Source organism: Talpa occidentalis, unplaced genomic scaffold (genome assembly GCF_014898055.3).
Source record: "Talpa occidentalis isolate TD23 unplaced genomic scaffold, MPIMG_talOcc4v2.1 talOcc4.13, whole genome shotgun sequence".
Classification (NCBI taxonomy): Eukaryota; Metazoa; Chordata; class Mammalia; order Eulipotyphla; family Talpidae; genus Talpa; species Talpa occidentalis.
In genome coordinates, this window is record NW_023601322.1 from 52,855,503 (window position 1) to 52,878,381 (window position 22,879).

At 45.0% G+C, this 22,879-nt stretch overlaps 1 protein-coding gene across 3 annotated transcripts in view; it reads left to right on the forward strand.

Moving 5' to 3' along the window:
* The first annotated feature begins 17,353 nt into the window (after positions 1-17,353).
* LDLRAD4 (low density lipoprotein receptor class A domain containing 4) overlaps positions 17,354-22,879 on the forward strand; it is a 589,432-nt gene continuing 583,906 nt past the window's right edge. Inside the window, exon 1 of one of the 3 annotated variants that reach the window (XM_054694231.1) lies at positions 17,354-17,383. The gene's annotated coding sequence lies outside the window, so the exon portion shown is untranslated. Of the gene's footprint in view, positions 17,384-17,675; positions 17,767-22,879 lie in introns of those variants that run through there. The other 2 variants (XM_054694236.1, XM_054694232.1) reach the window with 2 other exon arrangements.

The window sequence follows — 22,879 nt, forward strand, 5'->3', positions numbered from 1 at the left end:
GGACAGAGAGGCTGCCTGTCAAAGTCCTGTCATCTGTGTGACTCCTTTCCTAGCAGTGGATTTTCAAGCCCTTTGTCCTGCACAGAACGATCTCAGAACAACCACAGAAAACTCAACCTTTGGCATCCATCCAGTATGCATTCCCCACACAATGCTCAATGTCCCAAACTCATGGCTTTCTTTGGTTCTTTCCATGAGCCTTAGGGATTGAAAGGTATTTTCTATCTGACTGTGTAAATCAGAGACACAGACGGTGTCCTGATGACCCTACAGCCCATTGCCAAGGAGCGTGGGCCTTTCTCTCTGGAGGGTTCTCAAAGATTCTTCAGGCCACATCCCCATGATCAATACATCTGGCCCAACACAACAGCCTTCCTGAGGGCCTTCTTGCAGCCATTCTCTCTGCAGTAGTTACCTCAGTAGTTACTGCCCTATGCTGGGGCAGTGCCAGATATCTAGGCCATCTTAGCAAATTCATGGGACAGGTTTTGCAAAGAGCAGAGATTAAAAAAACAATTCTTTCTGTGGTGGTGCTGTGTAAAGAATAAAAAAGGCTGAGAGGGCTGAGAGGCAGTGGAAGACAGGATGTGTGGGATCCTATTTAATCTCAGTTGGCAGGACAGAGGTAACCTCTGAGCAGAGAGTCAGGACTGGGAAGGAATCAGTCAGCTGACTTCTAAAGAGTGTGAGGAAGACAGAAGATGTGGTGTAGGGTAGGAACCTGCTCAGTTTGCACAAGAACCTTAGGACTTTGGATTGGATTCGAAGCCAGGTGGAGTCATCAGGAGTTTTGGTACAGTTTTGTTCATATTTGAAATATACCATTCAGGTTTGTGAGGTCTGTGAGTATAAACCAGACAGGGAGAGGAGAGAGCAGAAGCTAGTAGAGCAGAGGAATCAGGGAGTGTTGCACCTGCTCAGGTGGGAGAGCTTTAGTGGCAGCAGGAATGACAATTGATTTGGATATGTCCACTTGAGTTTCCATCCAAACCAAGTCCATGATCCAGGGTAAACTAAAAAAAAAACAACACAAACCATGCCACATTCTTCCTTCCTTTAAGACCAGCCAGGAGGCTGCACAAGGATGCAGGCTCACAGGTGGCCGCAGTGACTCCAGCCTGGTAGGACTGAGGGGCTGAAGAGTCTTCCCATTTGCAAGAATCATGTGAAAATTTCCAGTGTGTGCCCTTTAAAATAATGGAGTTTGAGAGATGTATATCATTGAGGATTTGACTTTTGTTCTGTAGGAAACAATCACAAAGTTAATTGATGGAAAAATGATAGGATGGATATAAAAAGATAAACTATTCCCACAGATTAGGTATTTTTAATACTATTGTTCTCTAAACTTTTCCTCCTCAACATTACTGAGCATCAGCACAGTAAAGGATAGTGATTGTGAGGGGAAGAGGCCATGGGGGAGATGGTAGGTACCATCCTTCAGGGCAAGCAAGGACCTTCAGGCCCTAAAGGGGGGCCGTGCAGGGGCTTGTGACAGTGATGTCTCTCTACTGTGCTGTGGCCACAAGTACTGCTGCATTTGCCCCCAGGTTGGTAAGTGCACGGAATGGACAATACCTTGAAGGGATGTTGGATTTACGGCCTTGACCCTGAGATGATACTGCTCACAAGAAGACTCTGCTCTTCATTGTGGGACGGAGTCAGGCACACCTTGATGCTTATAAGTACTAAAGCATCCATCCGTGGTTTCACAAACATTTAAAAACAATTTTACTAGTTTTTATGAAATTTTCACCAATAACATGTGCAGGGGCTCAAGTGATATCCCGAACTCTCAGAGGCCAGCATGATGACCTCTATAGGTAGTTGATTCTAAGATATGAAATCATGGCAGTAAGACAAGGGTGTGGAAGCCAGAGCCCCATGGAGTGGCTGTATGGTTTGGGCATGTTACTTAATACATATGAGACCCCAGGTTTAATTTTCAAGATGAAATAAATATTTAACTTGGTAGCATGGTGCCTGCATGCTCATAGGTGCTCAAATAGTGGTCATTGGCACAGAATTATTTTTAACATAATTGACCTATTTCTTTCTCTTGCACAACTGAGACCATTACCAGAATTCTGAACTTCTACTTCAATCTCCCACTAATATTTTAGTATACTATAAATTGTACATTGTTAGTTATTGAAATATCAACCAATCATCTTACAATTCACCTTGTCCTTGAGTACTCATAAGACTAAGACAAGTTATAGGACTGCTTCAGAAAGGTCACATTTCATGATTATAGGAATATGGGGGAGATTTGTCTAAAAAACCTCTTCAACCAACTTAATGGTGCTAAAAAGGTCAGAATAAGTGATTAATATATTTAATGTTGTTTCCTTTTATTAAACCTTATACCATTTAGTGTGAATGATATTATTAGCACCTTTCCTAAAGAGAAAAGAGATAGGGGAAATAGGTGAGAAATTAGAGAGAGTCGGCTTAAGGTGCTGAGGTGGTGAATGCCAGCCTGGGGGACTGCATCATTGTCCTAGGTGGTCCAGCACAAGGAATTCCTTGCTTCTGATCTTACAAATTTAAGTTTGGTCTGTCTAGCCAATTTGAAGGCATATAATATACTGAGAGTTTCTGTCCCTGAGTTTGGTTGGATCTTGTTTATATATTGTGGTTGTATTTCCAGATAAATTTACTACTTACTACTATTTCCATAAAATTGCAGGTTGGTATCATCTTTCTGGAAAAAAACATTTAGTAATATTATCAAGAACTTTGAAATATTCTTTGACACATTCAACTTTTAGGAGTCTCTTCTAAAGAATAATCAGAAATTATGAAAGAAGTGTAAAATATATTATTTATAGACAGAGAAAAGAAAGAACATAACATGTTGGCTAACAATAGGTAATTAAAACAATTAGACAATTAGACAGATTGTGGTAGATTCAGAATACAAAAAAAGTCCTAAAAAATTCCTGTTGATTTGAGGAAGTGTTTATAATATAATGCTAAGTGAAAAAACAAGCTCCCGGCACCATAGTGGCAAGGTGGGGATTGCAGGTCGGGGCCTCCAGGAAGCCTCTGCAGAGCTAAGAGAAGGCAGGTACCCCAGATGGAGGTGAGCCAAAAAGTCCATGACTCGGAGCTGAAAGAGATTTCCTCCATAGAGATCAACCACGGGCACCAGGGAAGTGCAGCCCTGATGCATTGCTGCAAGGCAGAGAGTACATCCCAGTGGAGTACCCCAAAGAGATGCCCATCAGTACCAGTGACACAATGTCCCAATGCGTTGAACACATTAGGAAACAAACAACAGGGAGAAGGAAAATTACAAACAACCAAGGAAGTCCTCAGGGTAAGGACACACCATAAAAAGAAAATCAACCATCGGAACCCAACAACAATGACATGGAAGAAATTCTTAACCTGCCAGATAAATAATTTAAAATCACCATGATTATAAAACTGAAAGAAAATGAAAATGAGAAGAATGAAATGAGAAAAATAATCAAAGATCAGAACAATGAAATTGAGTCCCAAAAGAGGGAAGTGAAAGAAATGCAAGAGATCAAAAGATTAGTGAAGGAGCTGAAGAAATCTGGGAAAAGCAATAAAAACAGAATAGATGAAATGGAAGGATGAATAAGTATTCTTGAAGACACAAATAAAAAGAACAAAAACAGAAAAGGAAAGAGAAGTATGAAGGAAAAAGAAGGAAGAAACTCTTTGAGAACTATCTGACTCCATGAGGAAAGGAAATATGAGTTATAGGAATCCAAGAAAGAGAGGAGACACAGAAACAGAGAAAATATTCAAGGAGACAATAGAAGAGAACTTCTGAAGTATGAAGAAGGCGATGAAAATAGACATACAAGAAGCGAGAACACCAAACTTCCTTGATGAAAGGAAAAATACAGCAAGACACATAATAGTAAACCTCCCAAGAATCCAAGACAAGGAAAAAATAATGAAGCTGACAAGAGGGAAGAAACAGGTAACATACAAAGGAAAACCAATCAGGCTGACATCAGAATTCTCTGAAGAACTACTGTGGGCAAAAGAGAATGGAGGGATGTATTCAACAAACTCCAAGACAGCAAATGCCAACCAAGAAATCTTTATCTTGCAAAGCTTTCCTTCCTCAATGAAGAAAGAATAAGGGCCTTCTCAGACAAACAGAAACTATAGAATTTCATTACGTTTAAACCCCCACTCCAAAAAATACTACAAGGAGTCCTAAAGCCAGAACCAACAGAGGGATAAATAACAAGATTGAAACAAGGCAAAGAATAAAATCACAAAAAGACAAACAAAATGGCAAATGCAGATGCCAATGTATCAATATTAATTTTAAATGTAAGTGTTCAAAACTCATTAATAAAAAGACAGTTGCAGGCTGGATTAAGAAACAGAACCCAGTCTTTTGCTGTCTTCAGGAAACACGTTTAACCACAAAAATATACCAAAGTAAAAGGATGGAAAACAATCCTATAAGCAAATGGACCAAAAAAGAAGGCAGGAACAGCTATACTTATATCAGATTAAATAAACTTCAAACTAAAAAAGGTAAAAAGAGACCTAGACAGGCACTACATTATGATTAAGGGGACAATACATCAAGAAGTCATAACATTCATCAACATGTACCCACCAAATGCAGGAGCACCAGAATATATCAGACAATTATTATCATCTCAGAAAATAGACATTAGAAAAATACATATGTAGTAGGAGACTTCAACACACAACAATGGATAGATCAATGAGACAAAAAATAACCAAGGACACTAAAGCTCTGAACAAAGACCTAGACTTCATGGGCTTAACAGACATTTATAGAACATTGCATCCCCCCACCCCCAAATCTGAATATACATTTTCCTCAAGTGCTCATGGACAATTCTCCAGGTTTGATCACATACTGGGACACAGGACAAACATCAACTGATACACTAAGATGGAAATCATACCAACTATCTTCTCTGACCATGAAGGCATCAAATTAGAAATAAACCATGCAAAGAAGGCAAGGAACCCTCCTACTTTGTGGAGATTGAAATCCACACTACTGGAAGACCACTGAATCAATGAGAAGATCAAAGAAGAAATTAAAAAATACTTTAAGATGAGTGATAATGAGGACACAACTCTCCAGAACATATGGGACACAGCAAAAGTAATTATTAGAGAAAAATACATGGCTATACAGGCTCACATCAAGAAACAAGAAAGAACGCAGAGAGACAACCAAATCTCCCACCTTAAATAACTGGAAAAAGAAAAACAAAAACTCCAAAAACCAGTAGAAGAAAGGAAATAATAAAAATGAAAGCAGAAATTAATGAAATTGAAGTTAAGAAAACAATCCAAAAGATGAATAAAATTAAAAGATGGTTCTTCAAAAAAATTAACAAAATAGACAAACCTCTAGCCAGGATCACAAAGAAAGAATGGGAGAAAGCATGAATAAATTGGGATCATAAATGAGAGAGGAAACATCCCAACAGGCACAACAGAAATCAAAAGAATAATCAGAAACTAGTATGAACAGTTAAATGCAAACAAGTTCAACAATCTAAAAGTGATGGACAAGTTCCTACAACTTTACAATCATCCAAAGCTAGATAAAGAAGAAATAGAACACCTAAACAGACCAATTATAAGTAGTGAAACTGAAACAGTAATCAAAACCGTCCCCCAAAACAAAAACCCAGGACCAGATGGATTTACAAATTAATTCTACCAAACATTCAGAAATGAGCTAATGCCTACCCTACATAAACTCTTTCAAAAAGTTGAGAAGGAAGCAATAATATCAAACACATTTTATAAAGCCAACATTACACTAATACCAAAACCGAACAAGGACAACACAAAAAAGGAAAACTACAGACCAATCTCTTTCATAAACACTGATGCAAAAATCCTCAATGAAATCTTAGCCAACAGAATCCAACAATGCATCAATAAGATAATTCACCACAACCAAGTAGGATTTATCCCAGGGACACAAAGCTGGTTCAATATCTGAAAATTGATTAATGTAATTCAACACATTAACAAAAAGAAAAATAAAAACCATATGATCATATCAATTGATGCTGAGAAAGCATTTGACAAGGTTTGACATCCTTTTATGATAAAGACCCTCAAAATTCTGGTGATAGAAGGAACCTAGCTTAACAAAATGAAGGCCATGTATGACAAGCCCATAACCAATATCATGCTCAATGGTGAAAAGTTGAAAGCCTTTCACTTAAGATCTGGAACAAGACGAGGATGTCCACACTCACCACTGCTTTTCAGTATAATACTGAAAGTCCTAGCCAGAGCAATAAGACAAGAGAAAGACATACAAGGAAACTAAATAGAGAAAGAAGAAGTAAAACTATCACAATTTGTAGATGATATGATAATATACATAGAGAACCCCAAAAACTCCACAGAAAAACTAATCAAACTAATCAATCAGTTTAGTAAAGTAGCAGGATACAAAATCAACATACAAAAATCACTAGCCTTTCTATATACAAACAATAAATCTGAAGAAGAAAAAAATCAAGAAAATCATCCCTTTTATAATTGAAACAAAAAAAATCAAATACTTGAGAATAAACCTAACAAAAGAGGTAAAGGTCCTATACAAAGAAAACTATAAAACACTGTTAAAAGAAATAGAAGACACAAAGAAATGAAAAGACATCTCCTGCTTATGTATGGAAGAATTAACATTATCAAAATGGCCACCCTAACAAGGGCAATCTGCAGATTCAATGCTATTCCAATTAAAATTTCCATGACATTCTTCAAAGACTTAGAACAAATGTTGATGAAATTCATATGGAGCCACAATAAACCCTGAATAGCCAAAACTCTCCTGACTAAAAAGGAAGGGAATGGAGGTAACATACTCCCAGTCTTCAAACTATACTACAAAGTCATAGTAATCAAAACTGCATGGAACAAGAACAGACACACAGACCAATGGAATCTAATAGAAAACCTAGAAATAAACCCACAGATTTATAGAGGACTAATCCTTGACAAAGGAGCAAAGAATATGCAATGGAAAAAAGACAGTTTGTTCAATAAATGGTGCTGGGAAACTAGACGCTATAGGCAAAAATATGAAGCTAGACTACTACCTCTCACCACGGACAAAAACCAACTCAAAATGGATTAAAAAGCTAGACATAAGAACTGAAACCACAAAATATATAGAGAAAAAATAGGCAAAATATTACATGACATACACCTCAGTAACATCTTTAAAGACACATCCCCCAAAGCAGAGATAGTGAAGGAAAGGATAAACAGATTTGACTACATCAAATTAAAGAGCTTCTGTACAGCAAAAGAGACATTAACTAAAATAAAGAGATACCCTACCCCATAGATTGGAAGAAAATTTTTGCGCACAATCCTAATGATAAGGGACTGATGACAAAAATCTACAAAGAGCTGACAATACTCAACAAAAACAAAGTAAACAACCCAGTCAAACAATGGGCAGACGAGCTATAAAGACACATCTTTAAAGTGGAAATGCAAATGGCCAATAGGCTTATGAAAAAATGTTCAACATCACTCGTAATCAGGGAAATGCAAATTAAAACCACAATGAGATACCACCTTATACCAGTGAGAATGGCACATATCAAAAAAACTAACAACAAATGTTGGTGAGGATGTGGAGAAAAAGGAATTCTCCTGCTTGCTGGTGGGAATGTAAGCTGGTCCAACAATTGTGGAAAGCTGTGTGGAGTTTCCTCCAACTGCTAGGAATGGATCTTCCATATGATGCAGCAATTCTACTCTTGGGTATCTACCCAAAGGACACAGAAACATTAATTCAAAAGGGCATCTGCACCACTATGTTTATTGCAGCACTATTTACAATAGGTAAGCTATGGAAACAACCCAAATGCCCAAGAATAGATGACTGGATTGAGAAGATGTGGTATATATGCACAAGAGAATATTATTCAGCAATCAAAAAAAGCTGGACTCATGCCATTTGCAGCAACATGGATGGAGTTGGAAGGGATCATGCTCAGTGAGATAAGCCAGAAAGAAAAAAGAAAAATACCAGATGGTTTCACTTGCAGGAGGAGTGTAGAGGATCCAAATAGGGAATCAGGGGGTGGAGGGAAAGTAATTATAATAAAGTGAAAATCAAAATCAACAAGCAAGTATAAACTAGAGACATTCTGCTGGTGGGGAGAAGGGAGTGGGATCAAAACCAGGGTGGAAAAGCGCAGGGGACTGTGGTGGTGGTGCACGGATGGGTTGGTGGTGGGAATTTCACGGGGACTATAACTGAGATGAGGAAGCATACATTGTACAAAAATGAAGAGTGATGTGAAAAATACATAAAATAGAAAATATAATTAAAAAAATAAATTCAATATGGTGAAGGTGCAGACTGATTCACAGCTGTGTTCTCAGTGCCTGGCTCAGCACCTGGCACATAATAGTACTTTAATGAGTATTAGCTGAATGAGCATTAAAGGTCTTAAAGTGCCTCTGAGATCACCTAGTCTATGTGGCTGATTTTCTAGATGAGGTGCTGTGCCTCAGAGAGGTCAAGTAACACACCAACATTTGCACAGCAAACTGATGGCAGAGCTGGGTCTCCTTAGTTCTCTTCCTTTCTCCACAACAGGCTTAAATGGGATGGCAAGATGCTAAAACATTGCTTCCTGTGTCAGTTGTCTGCTTCTCAAACATCTCACTCTGGCTTCTTCCACTAGCAGAAGCCTGTGGGGCCCTAGAGTCTGGGGTGGCTGGTCCAGGAGCCTGTCCGGAGTCATCAGAGCCTACATACGTAGCTTCTCCACCCATCCTTCTCTTCCCTTTGAAAAATGACTGTTAACCAGGCAGGACAAAACACATTTGGTTAGACAATCTTTTTTTTTTTTTTTTTTTAAAGATTTATTTATGTATGCATATAAGAACTGGAGTACAGGCCAGAGGTGCAGGGGGTAAGAAGGCTCACCAGAAACAGAGTGGGGAGGGCCTCCCCTGGGGGCACAGGTGGTTGAGCGCTACACTATGAAGCTGTCCGCAGCCTCTGCAGTGCCAGTTCGATCTTGGCCGGCCAGCAAGGGTCCCACATGGCGAAGCAGACCTCTCCTGTGGTGCCCACTGCTCCCCTCAGCAGTTTATTTCGTCAGTCGGCCTGTTCTATTCCCCACTCTGTCTCTGGTGAATCCTCTCACCCTCCCCCAGATCTGGCCTGTACCCCGGTTCTTGTATAAATAAATAAATAAATCTTTTTAAAAAAAGAAACAGAGTGGGGAGCAGAACAGGCAGATTGACTGAAATACACTGCTGAGGGGAGCAGCAGGCAAATCAGGAGAGGTCTGCTGGGCCATGTGAGTAGCTCCCTGGCTGGCTGGGGATCAAACTCGTGCTGCAGTGACTGCTGATAGCTTCATAGGTTGCATCTTAACCCCTTGCACCACTGGGGAGGCCCTGGTTGGACACTTTAGATACAGCAATTTGTTGCATTCGTTTTCAATTGCAAAGTAACAAATTGTATCAAATGTAGTGACTTAGAGCAACATCCATTGATAAGAATTCTATGCACAGTTTAGCTGGTTTTCCCACTAGTATCTCATCTAAGGCTCCAGTCAAGGACTCTGTCAGGCCAGACTCTTATCTGAGGCTCAGGATTATCTTCCAAACTTCTGTGGTTGAGCAGAATCCCCTCTCTGGGGCAGTGGGGCTGAGTGCCCCAAGACCTGGCCGACTGAGTGTCAACTGGGGGTCTTTCCCATCCCCAGGAGGGACCTGCACACTCTACCATGTGGCCCCTCCATCTTCAAAGGCAGGACCAGACACCTGACCCCACTTCAAATTGCTCTGAATTTCTGCCTTCCTTTTCTGCCACCAACTAGAGAAAACTGCTTCTCAAGGGCTCGTGTGTTACCTCAGCCCCCCAGACAACCTCCTTTATATTGTGATCCGACCCCAAGGCTCCTATCACCCTGCTCACAGGCTTTGCCCGCACACAGAGTGGCATTTTACAAGGGTAAAGGGGTCACATTAGAGTTTAGCCCAACACACTGGTTAGCAAATATATAATTGTGTTTCCTTCTTTCCTTTTTCCTCCATTCAAGCAGGTAACTTGCCTTGTACTTCCATGGGATAACAAGCTATGCAGTACGGTGGAAAAAAATAGCCTGAGTGTGTTTCTGGTTTCTGACTTTCAAAATCTAAATCCTCTAGGAGGGCTTGTGGGGTGCTCAGAAGATTAAACAGGAGAGAAGACTTTTGGAAACAGTTTCTAGAATCAAGAGAAGAAATGGTGTTCCTGTCAAAAGGACTGAAATAGCTTAGGCCAAAAGCAGGGATTCCCAGACCCTGCTTCCTGGAAGGACCTCCAAGGAGGTGGCAGACCCCAGAGAAAGACTAAGCAGATGGAATCATGGGCAGTTGCAAGAATTCTTAGTGCAGAGCAGACTGAGGAGCAGCTCAGGAGCAGCCATTCTAAATGGCTTCTGCCAGCTGTCACATGAAGACAAAGCATACTCTTAGTGCATAAGGCCTTCAATAGAAAAGAACTTTAATGCAATTAGTGTGCAATAGAGAGAAGAGAAAGAGTATAGTTTCCAAATCAAGCGCCCCAAATCACCCATCCCCTCTGGGATGCCCAGTCAAACAAGGTTGGCCCAAACAGGGCCACTGAGGCCCAAAAGCCTGCCCCAAGTTTAAGGCACCTTCTGGCAGGGACCTACAGAAAAGGGGAAGAAGGGGACAGATAAGTCTGGAAGGAAAAGAACAAAATTAAAACCCAAGTCAAAGATAAAGGCTACCATTGTCAGCCTCCCTATGGGTCTCGCACCCATGTCTTTGTCTCTTTCAAGTGTCTCCTTCTTTGACCCCCAGGTCCCTGGGACAAATCCAAGGCTAAGAAGCAGCGTGGCTTCTTCACCTCTCTCTCTGCTCCATGTGCCTCCTCCAGGTCTTCCCCTATCCTCCTTTTTTCTTCCTTCCTCCCAAGTCCTTTACCAAGTCTTCACTAGCATCTTCTTGCTGTCAGCTCCACCCTTCCTTGGGTGGGGCTGGGAACTTGGAACCTCCCTTTTCTGTGCATATCTCACTGTTACAGAGGACTTCTGTGCCCAAGGAACAAGCAGTAATAGCCTCTGCATTTTAGCTGGTCACATAAAGGTGACAATAGACACCATGGTGGAAATCCCCCCAAATTACCAAATACCCCAGAATGATACTGAAATTTGGGGAAGGGAAACCCCAAGTACTAGGGTTAAGTTCCCACCAACTCTTCAGAATGTAAGCTTAGGGTCAGAAATTACACTAAGCCACAGAAAATTAAATTATATTTATTGCACATCTAGGTGTAAACTGGGGCTCGTACTCCCTACACAATAACAAGGATGGGGTTACATTTTAGGAAGATTATCTTAAAGACAATATATGGATATGCAGATTCAGAAGGTAGATGTGTGTGTTGTGGGTGTGGTCCCAATAGCAGTACTAATATATACTAACATATATCTATAAACACATGCTGATATATATCTGTATCAATATTATGTCTCTCTCTCTCTCTCTCTCTCTCTCTCTCTCTCTCTCTCTCTATCTATCTGTCTGTCTGTCTGGTATTTTGTGCTTTTACTTGCAGGATTTAATGCTATCAATAGTCAACTTAACATTCAAAGTGAAATTAAACAGAATGTTTACCTCTAGCCTTGTGGCTTGACTTGGATTGAGCAGAGAAACCACTGATGGTAGAGTCCAGAATCCACACTCAAGTCCCATTACATATCACTGGCACTCCAGGTGGGGCCAGCTTTCAAAGGGGGCATCACCTTATTGGTGGAAACTTGGTGTCTGTTTAGGCATTTGTCCTCACTTGAACATAAGCACATCTTAGGGGTATATGTATATGAACCCAGGGATTCTCCACACTAGCTAGTTGTTTATTCAGTAAAATGAGTCAAGACCTTCTCTATGTCAGGAGGAAGAACTGTGAGGTGTTTGGGGGGATGCTGGAGTGGGCTTAGCTCCTTTCTGCTCTTTTCCTGTCTGACAGGTGACCCTGCTGCTCAGTTGGCTCCACATTACAAGTCTAATTCAATAGATTTCTCCTTTCAAATCTTTTCTAGTTTGATGTATAACATATACACAACACATGCAACTAATGAATTCTGACAATATGTATATACTGCTGTAACCACACCCACTAAACATACAGAAATGCCCAAGCTCTTCCCTCCCTGGCATTCTCCTTTGCCCCTTCCCACTTATTCCCATCCAGAGGTGGTCACTGTTCTAACTTTCATCACCATCAATTAGCTTCTCCTGTTTTATAACTTCACATAAATTTAATCACATATTATTCTTTTGTGCTAATCTGTCAGTCAAAATTTTTTCTGTGACTTCATTCATATTGTATGTGCCAGCAGTTCAAAATTTTTAGAAGTCTTCCAATATACGAGTATACCACAATTTATTTCTTCTTTATCCACTAATGGACATTTGGGTTGTTTCCAGTTTTTTCTTTTTAATATTGATGAATAAACTGTACAGACATTCTTGTACTTACCTTTTGGCTGACATCAAACTAATTTTTCTCTTATCCTCTTGGGAATGGATTTGCTGGGTATGCAAGTTTTACTAGTTTCTCATCCTGGTGAACATTTACAATTGTCAGTCTTTTAAAATTTCATCATTCTAGTGGGTATGCTATTTCATTACATTTTCAACCTACATTTCCCTAATGAGTACTTTCTTGGGCTTATTGGTTATTTAATATTGTCTTTCATAAAGTACTTTTTCAAGTAGTTTGGCTGTTTTTTTCTTTTTTTAATGGAACACCTTCCCTTAACAAAAGCTAGGTTGAGGTGGTTATGGTCTCTATCAACAGCCAATTTCTAGCTAAGAGAGGGAGATACCCAGGTGAATGACCCTGAATCAGTCAGGGCTCTGTCAAAAAAGCAGAAGCTGGGTAAATGCCATGAAATGGAGATTTATTATAGGCAATGGTGAGAAGCAGGAAAAAGGCCACTGAGTCTGGGTCTGGCAGGACTGACAGGGGGCCAAAAACCAGCTATGACATTGGGAAGAGAAGGACAGACACACATGCACACAGGGACACTCTGGAGCCACTAAGACAACTTCAGTTAGAATGAAGCAGGCAACCTGTGGGTGAGGCTGGTGCCCTTCACTACAGGACTGTGCCAATGCCCCCACTCTCACCCGCCCCCCACCCAGGCCAAGGGGATGGGGAGAGCAGGCCAGGGACGTGTATGCACATCTATGCCCTGTGTCTGTGCTGTCTTTAGGGTACTGGCCATTGTTTGACTTCCTCCTTCCCTTCACACTTGCCTTTCTTTTATAACCTCCCTGGTCTGGAATCCCACAGGAGGGGAATGCTGGAAGCACACCCTGTGTGACTAAGTGACATGGCACAAAGTCACCTAGAGTCTGCCCCTGTTAGCAAGTAGAAAAAAAAAAAAAAGACTGAAGGAAGCCAGTATTTATTGCACACATTTTGAGCCAGTACTGGGCCCAAAGGGAACTTTTTGACAACTGAAACCCTAGTAGTATCTGATGAGACTGTGTCATAAAGTGATGAGGCTGGAGTGGCTACTGGAAACTCAGGTGGGGTGGGTCAGTGCTGCAGAAAGCCTCCAAGCTGAGGGAGGCGTTGGTGAGCTCAGAGGTGCTCTCTCAAGGTGTGGGCTAACTTGGGGGTGACCTGGGCACCAGAGGAGACGGAAGTTGTGAGCTGCTGTGGTCTTAGACTGGGGTGATTTTATAGACTTTAATAGTTGTAAATGATTGGAAAACATATGTATCATTGCTCCATCATTTTTATTAACTAATGTATAAATAACATACACAAATACACCTGGATGGGCACTCTTTCAGGAAATCATTCCCATTCTTTCTGTATCTTTCCTTTTCCTTTACGCAATCCTCCTCCTCCCTCACCGCCCCCTTCCACACACAAGAAGAGAGTTGGCATTGTGTTTTTATTTTGCCTAAGGAGAGTGTTGTTGCAAGGTGAAAGCAGAAGTTGCCTGTAGAATATTCTCTTCTATGATTTGTGGTTTTAATCCTAAACCCATAGGAGTGAGGTTTGTGGAGTGGTGGGGGGTAGCTGCATCTCAGAGAGGGTACATGTATGTAGATGAGGACATGGCCAATCTAACAGCAAATTCTGCCATAGGGCTTACCTCTAGTTTACAGACTGAACAATGAGACTGGCTGGCTGTGCGGAGGAACATGGGAGAGTGTGTGTGGCAGTGGCAAGGCACTGGGGGTGGGGCTCTCTCCTAGAGCTCACATGGGGTCCACAGCAGAACCACTTGCAATGCAAACTTTTCTTTCTCTTTTTCCTCACCATTTTTATTTCAACTAAAATGTACAGAGAGTTAGGAAGGGTCATTTTGGACTGTTTAAGTTTCATGTGTATGTTATATAGGAGATTCAAATAATAGAATTATTGTCTGTGATTCACATTCATTTTTTGGTTCATTTGGGGCCTTCAGAATCTTTTCTTTTCCCCAATATTTGCTTATATTTGCTCTTTGTATTTTTGTTTTCTTTGAAGACTGACCTTCTGTGGACTAAGTATCATTAGAATATAATTGACACTAAGACTAAGTAAACTGCAATGGGTGTATATTGAGAAAGAATTTTTCTCACCTTCCACTACTTGAAGCCAATTTCAGCTGAGTTTCACCCAATTTTGTGATATTTTACCTCATTATTATTTACTTATCTTTCCCAATACTAGACTTCATTCATTCCAGAAATATCTACTGAGTCCTTAGTGTTAGTGCTTGGGATACTAGTTCCAGACTCCACTAGACTGAGCAAAACAGGGTGGGACTTTTCTGGGCCCTTGGAACAAGAGAGTATTCTTACTTTCAGGGTGGAACTGACATAAAACTGTGTCAAGTTTTACAGTGAGCAAACACTGAGCTAAATGCCTCCAACCTCCCTCTCCCCCATGTGTTTAGAGGGGTGTAGGAGGGAACAGCTCAGCTGAAATGGGAAATACAAGGGGGACAGAGTGGAAAATGCAAGGGTAGCTTTCTTCCCTAGCTACTGTCTAGAAATAGAAATAGAGATTTGTAGTTTCTACATATAATTAGGGAAGACAAGAAAAGGCAATGAGAGATTAAGATTCATCATAAGTGGTAAAATTGAGATTAAGCTTTTTAAACACAGCTCTCAATTTAAAAGTGTCAAATTCTACACAAGGAAATTATGCTTGAATGAAATAGAAGAAAAAACTATTTCATGATCTTGGGGAAAAAACATTTTCTTCTTCACAGTCCATGGGTAGTTTCTGGTTTAGAAGGAAAAAACCATTTCTCTTTAGATCCCAAAAGGACAAGAACACAGTTCCTCCAAGCCCACAGCAGTGAGACACTAGCACAATATGTATTCTGGCAGGTTAAATGCCAACAAGTTGGTATATGCTTGTCAGAGCCAGTTAACTGGTATTAAGCATTTGTCAACTCATCCATCGCCCTTTCAAAAGGCTTACTCAAGTCATCAGATTCAAAGTTGTCTGCTGGCCCAGATGCTCCTTTGTTACCTGGGACCCAGGCATACTGATGCCTACTCTGCCAGCAAGCAGCAGATACTATCCTTGCTGGGCTGAGCTGAGCTGAAGTGGATGTCAGCACTTAGTAGACAGGTGGCAGTATGGTTCAACGCCCTGCTTTCTATGTATTGGTAATAAGAATTTTAAACTCATCTCTGTGTTCTCTGGACAAGTGGCTAATTCTAAGCCTCAACTTTCTCATCTGTAAAATGGGGAAGGTATAGCTGCCACTGCCACAAGGAGGATTAAATAAACAATCTGTGTAAAGCAATTGTTTGGCTTGGAACACAGATCTCAGTTAATGGTAGTTATAACACAAGTACTGATCCAGTTCTACATGGCAATTACCATGACAGTTGAGGAGAGCTGAGGGTTCTCTAAGCCGAATTAAGCCAACATTGCACTAACTAAAAAGTTACTGGCAAATTAATCATAGATGACAAAAGATTATTTTCTCAAATAATACGAAAGCTAGTCAACTTTTTTTTGGGGGGGGAGGGAAAGGTTGCAAACTGTCACCCCTTGAATGGCTGCACCTGTTAGACCCGGTCTGAAATCCAAGGTCAGTGCATTTCGGTGTCTGCAGGGGATTTAAATTTGGCAGAGGGGAACTGTCTAATTTTGGCACATGGGTTAAATTGCCCATATGCTAAGGCAGTAACCAAACACCCAAAGATGTTTAGGTTAACTGATGTGCACACTAGCGTTTCTGGAGGACAAAATGTCTGCGGGAAGTGGAGTTCAAGTCCAAAACGTCCACAGGGAGGAAAGAAATAAGAAGTAGATTCTTTTAAGGAGAAAGAAAGGGTAGTAGAGCCAAGATCCAGCTGACGTTCCAGTCGGGAGCCATTTCCCCTCTTAAGGGAGGGTGTCCGAAGGGGATCAGCTCGTGGGGTCTGGGGGAGCCCCTCGGGGCTGGCAATCCAGAAGGCTGCGTCCTGCTGAGTGGCCGGCGGCCCCGCGGGTGTCCGAGGCCCGGTGGTCGGTGTGGCCCACGCAGACCGCGAAGGAGCCGCTGCCCCGAGCAGGTCCGCGTCCCTCCCTCCGCCTCCCGGCCCGGAGGCGAGCCGGCTCCCGCCCGCGCCCCCGCGGCCGACTCCGCACTTGGAGTTCCCCGGCCGGCGGCGGCGGGCGCGCGCCCCGCGAGACCCGATGCTGCGAGCGTCCGGCTGCGCCGGGAGCCCGGGTCCCGCGGCCTGGGTGCCGCACCCGGCTCCGCGCCCGCAGCCCGCAGAGGCCCCGGAGGCAAGAGCGCGGGGTAGCGCCGCCCCCGCCGGGCCAGCACTGCCCCCCCCCCCGCCACCCCCGGCCGCAGCCGGGCGCCCTCCGGTCCCCGCCGCGGAGGGGGATGGGGCGGGGGGCCGGGGGCGCCGGCGGCACAGCCTCGCGCGCGGCCCGGGCGGGAGACAGACGGCGGCGGGAGGCGGGACCCTCCCCCGCCCCCTCGGCGCTGGGCGGCCGGACACTCCCCCGGCCCGGCGGCTCCCTCCTCCCCGCTCGCCCTGCCCGCCCGAGGCTGCGGGTTGGGCCCGGCGGGACTGCGGGCGAGCGCGGCCGGCCTTGCCCTCCCCGCGCGCCGCGGCCGGGATCCCCAGCGACCCGGGCGGAGCCGCCGCCGCCAGACCGCCCGCGAGTCCTGGAAAGTGCGGGGGGCGGGGAGCGCGGCCGAGGCCCGCCGGCAGGTCCCGGCTCCGGGAGAGGCCCGCGCGGCGCGCTCCCCACCGGCCCGCCGCGCCCCGCCGCGCCCCGCCCCGCGTCCGGCCGGACCCCGGCGCCGCCAGCCGCGCCGCCCGCACACCCGCCCGCTCCCGGCGGCCGCAGGTAGGTGCGGCCGGGGCCGCCGCGGGGCAGCGTCCGGCTGCGGCTCAGCGCCGCGCGGGGGCCGGGGGGGGGCCCGGAGGTCGGGGGCGCGGGGGCGCGACTCCTCGGGGCCGGGCGTCCGCGGGCTGCGCCGTCGGTGGGGCCGGGGCCGCGGCCGGCGCCGAGCCTGGTGTTCGCGGTCGGCGAGGCGGTGTCGCTGGAGTCCGTGGCGGGCATTTCGGGGCGGTCGCCGGGAGCTGTGGGCCGGGAGCCCCCGCGCTCCAACCCTCGCGGCGCGCTCTGTTGAGGAACCTCGCCGGCCGCACCCCGCTTTCTGTTTCTCGCCGCACTGGCGCGGGGTGCCCGGCGCTCGCGGGACTTGATTCTGCACCGCGGGAGTTCAGGTGAGCGGGGTCGGGGGGCTGCCTTCACCGAGCCCGCGGTGGCTCCCGGCCCCTCCGCGAGCGATGCAGACAGGGCCGGGGCCGGCGGAGAGCGGGGACCCGCCTGGGCTACTGAGGGAAGGGGCGGGGGCGGGCCGCACCCGCTCGGAGACCCGCCGCCCGCGCCCCGCAGTCCCCAGAGCCCGCGCCCCGGGACCCCGGCCGGCCCGCCTTCCAGACCCGGCGCAGCCGGCGTCCGCGGGGCGCCCCGGGCGCGGCGTCGGCCGCGGGGCCGGGGGCGCTGGCTGCGAAGTGGACTGTCGGCGCGACGGCGGACCCGGGCCGGTGTCCAAGCCCCGGAGGAAGCGGGCGGTGCGGAATGTCTCTCTGACCCTCTCGGGGTAATAAGCAGGAAGCGCGCGGAGCCCGGCCGGGCCGTCGCCCGTCTCTGCTGCGGGGTCTGCCCCGCGCGGGGAGCCTTCCCCGGACCCGCGCCGCGCCGGGATGGCGGGGGCGCGCCGGTGCGCCGGCTTGCTGGGCACGCGGGCTGGGCGAGGGCTCGTGAGCTCTGGAGGCGGAGAGGGCGTTTGTCTGTTATTAAACTTTTATTTTTTCTTATTGGAAAAGGAGGAGGCTTCCCGGTGAAGCCGAGTTTAGGGGACGGCGGGGACGGGGGTGCCGGGGCGGCATCTAGGGCACGTGCGCTGGCCGGGTCCCCCGGCGGGTCGGCGGGCACCGCTCCTACGGGTCAGGACAGAGAGAGACTCCTCGAATAGAGCAGCACTTTCCCGCTCCTATCAGCGGAGGAATGGCTGCTGAATAGCAGTGGCCACTTAAACTGGCTTGATTTTTGTTTTCCCCAGAGAGTTTCACATTTAGCTAGAATTGGATAATTTTGCTTTGCTTTTTTATCTCTTCCTCTGTGTGTCGTTTACTCACCTCTCTTTCTTCTTTCGAATTATTTCGGCATCTTCTCAACCCAGGACTGCTCACTTTTGGCCCAGTGTTCCTTCCTAGATGTTAATTATAGTCATCATATTTATTGATCACCTACTGTGTGCTAGGTGTTGTGATATGTGAGATGAGGTCGTAAATTGTACAGGATGTTGTTTCTGAGAGCTCCTGTTAGGACATTTCTTATAGGAGAGCAGGCAGGGGCAAGGGCTGAGCAGCACTGGTTCTTCATGTATAGATCCTGTGGCTGTCCTGGAGACTGGTGCCTCTCCTCAGGCTGCGCTAAGAAACTCCCTTGAAAGTGACCCTTTCCACTGGTTGGGAGAGCCAAGAGCTGTGTTCTCCCATTTGTATCTTCCCTGGAGCTTCAGGACTGTGTGTTGAATTATCACAAGGCTGGTTCTCTAGAGTTTGTACTGAGAACCTGCCACTGCATGAAGTCAAATCCTGTATTTTCCATATGAGCAGTTAGTCTCTTCTGGTACTTAGAGTACATTCACTGTCATCTGTAGGTTGGCCTTTGTACTGTGCAGTTCTCTTGAAACATTCTTTATGTTCAGTAAAGGGTCGTAATGTGAAATCTGAGTCACTACATAGGCAAGTGAGTAGATCTGAAAATTACCCATGTGCATTTATAGAATTATAATATTTGGTTTCCTATCAACCCTTAAAATGCCATTTGATTGCCCTTGCAGAGCAGCACTTTTTAAAATGTGTGGAATATATTTCTCATGTTCTTGGAAAGCTTAAATCTCTTAAGCTTTCACTTTGCTATTGACATTGAACACAGTTAGGAATTAGGGCTGAGACTGTAAATGCCAGTAAGGGATTTGCTGTAATGGAGTTGGAGCTACCTTCCGCCCTTGTTTTAAAAGATCTCTCTACTTTCTCAACATTCTGCTGTACTCTTGGAACAGTTCACCATGGTTGACCATGGTTCTGGTTCATGTAGGTATGTTTTTACGATGGAAGGCTTTCCGGAACAGTCTTTTAGGGCTCTCTCTTGAATCCTCTGGGGGCCTTGGTTTACATGATCCTAAAGAACCCATTCAGTGCTTTCACTTACTAAGAAATTTTGTTCCAATTTGTTGGTACATAGTTTAAGATTCAACACTCCCCCCAACTCCCTGCCAAAGTATATACATACATAGACAAATATTTATTTCCCCAAATTGCTGAAAGTGTTCTAAGAATAGTTTCCTTGCCTGGGCACTGAGCGCAGGGACAGGTTGCAGAGGTGTTTACAGTTTGGATGGGCTGCAGTCTTTTTTTTTTTTTAATAATAAATTTTATTTTTATATTCCCCATACAATTGCAACCCCCCCATTCTGACCCCAATCCCTCCCCTCCCGCCCCCCACCCCTCAAAAAGTGTCTCTGGTTCATAGTTTTTTGTTGATTTTGATTTTCACTTTCTTATAGTTATTCAGTTTCCTGGTCCCTTATTTAAGTTTTCTAGATTCCTGCTATGAGTGAGACCATCCGGTATTTTTCTTTTTCTTTCTGGCTTATTTCGCTGAGCATGATCCCTTCCAGCGCCATCCATGTGGCTGCAGTCTTGATGTAGCACCCCGGGGAGCAGCCCGTAGGGCACTGTCTGTATTTTATCTGGGTTGCTGAAGGGAACTACCAGCCTGCCAGGGCACAGAGGAAGGAGGGTGAGTTTTGCTGCCTGTGGGCAATTTTTGGCCTGTTGTCAAGTAGATACCCCTGGATCTCTCTGCACTGGCCCAGAGACTGTGCCCCCCACCCTCTCATGGTCTGTGAAGAAGGTGATTGCTCTGTGTAACTGTGTAAACCCAAGCAGCGTGGAGACACTGGCAGCTATGCCCAGCCGGCCAGCTCTTGCTGCTTCTCATCTTACTTTCGAATCTAGGCGTTCCGAGTGTCTATGATAGGTCTGTCCTTTTGGGAAAGAGCTAATAGAAAAGAAAGAAAATTCAAGGAGCAAGAGCTATAAAAAGGAAGCATTCCATTTTAGCTTGGACACTTTCAGAAATGTGTACATACTTTGGATAGACTCATGGCTACTAAATATGCACAATGGCAAAGTCTCTCTGTAGTCCTCATCTACCTTTCTCCCTTCCTTCTCCCCTCCCTCTGTTCCTTCTTTCCTCTTTTGGGTCTCAGGAAACTCCTGGAAGCCATTGTTTTCTGATGACAAAGTTACTTTCTGCATACATGGCATCTACTAGTCTAGAATTACACCTTGACGTATATTATGGGTGTGCATGGAAAGTGAATGCTAAGTTTTGAAATAGGAATGTAAAGCTTCTGCCTACCATTTGAAAGTTTGGGCCACAAGACCTGCTGCTTTTTAGGGAGATACTTTTTGTGGTATCATTTACTTCATTGTGAGCCAAATAAAAGAACTGGGGAAGTAGCTCTACTGTTAATTGCTGTAGAAATATTTGGTTCCTATTTCCAATTGATAATCTTTTTTTTCCTCTATGGTAGGAAGACTTGAAAAATGTTTGTGTTGTTTCATATCCATGTGATATAAGTGTGGATTGCTTTTCTTTGAATTCCCACTAAAAATGGCACTTTGGCCTTTTAAGCTGTTTTATGAGGACTTTTCTTTCCACCAGCTTGTTTTCCAGATAGGTCTTGGAAATTACGAAGAACACAGCTATAATTTCGTCCTTGATTGGCAGCTGAGAGCTTTCCCGTACAAAAATAAGGCTGCACTGTGCCAAATGGTTGACTTTTCTAGAATAAAAACTCTAAAGGGTATGCAGAGAGTCCTCTGGTTAATATATTGGCATTCCCAGAACCCACTAAAACTCCGGCAGCCTGCCAGACACCACTTAATGAGGATGCAGTGTGTCTGGCTCAAATCCCCATGAGCAGAAGGGGGTGGGGAGCTGATGTCCACACCCTTTATTAATTTTTAATGACTGTACTTTTGTTTTGCCGATTTTGCTCTGTGCTCCCCTCACTGCTGAGCCCCACCACACTGCCACCCCTCCCTTGTCTATTTATTTACTCATTTTCTTGGCATTGGAAAAATGTTGAGGTTTTTAAGGTTAAGAATCCTGCTGAGGGATCATTTCTGTTTGCACGGGTTCTTTTGTTGTTGGTTTTCTTTCTTTTTCTACCTTTTTTTTTCTGGAAGAGGGAGAGAAAAAAGGAACAGAAAAGGAGATGACAACTTTTTTTTGTGTGTGTGAGGCTTTATTGTCTGCTGGAAAAGAGAAGCATTTACGAAACTTAAATTTGTCAGACAGTTTATATGACAGTGCAAGTTGGTGCTTGCCAAGCTCCAGACAGATTGCTAATGTTACATGACAGGGATAAATAAATTACCGCTGTCTGCAACACGCTTGCACTGCAAACGCACTCTGCAGCCTGTTTAGTGGCGGGGGCTGTGCTCCCAGGGAGCCCGTGGGACGTGCAGCTGGGTGGAAAGCTTCTGCCTGCTGCCTAGAGTGCTGTGACTTGGTTCGGAAATGAAAAGGGTGTGTCTCTCATTTTTATTTTTGGCTGTGCTGCAGGGCAGCAGAATCCATGTAGGGTTCTGTGTCCTTCGCTTGTCTGGGTGGGACTATCCCCATGCTCTGCTCCTCACCCTCTCGCCTTCCCCTCCCCCTCACCAGGGGACCTGCCACCTTCCTCCCAGAGAGGGTGAAACTAAACTTTGTTCTTAGCTGCTCAGGCTCTAAGTTTTCTCAAAGCCAAGTTTCAAGCTGACGTTCTTCTTTCTGCAGGTGCGGACATTGAGAACAAATTGTCTGAGATAAGTGTGTGTGCTGCCCCTGGAGGGGGCTGGGTGGCACTCCATGGGCATAATGTACTTTCATCTCAGGCAATTTGGATAGTCAGCTGGCAGAGTGACAGGTGTAATGAACTTAATGGTCTTGCTCTAGTTGTTAGCGGACACACTGCTCATATTACAAAGCCACCTCCTAAGTTGGGCCCTTGCCAAATGACTTGCTCTTCTCTTGCAGACAGGCTCCAGGGCCTGGGCTACTCCAGTGGTGTTAAGGTCAGTAATTGGGTGGATGTAAGCAATATCTGCAATATCATCTACTTAGTCCTTCAATGGACCTAGAATTTCTCCTCAACGTAATGTGTTCCATCCACTCTGCAAAAAGCATCCGCCTCCTGTACCTCCGGCTAGCTGTCCTCGGTGAGATGGAGCTGGAACCCTCTGTGTAGGTTCGTGGATTCCCTGCTGGAGG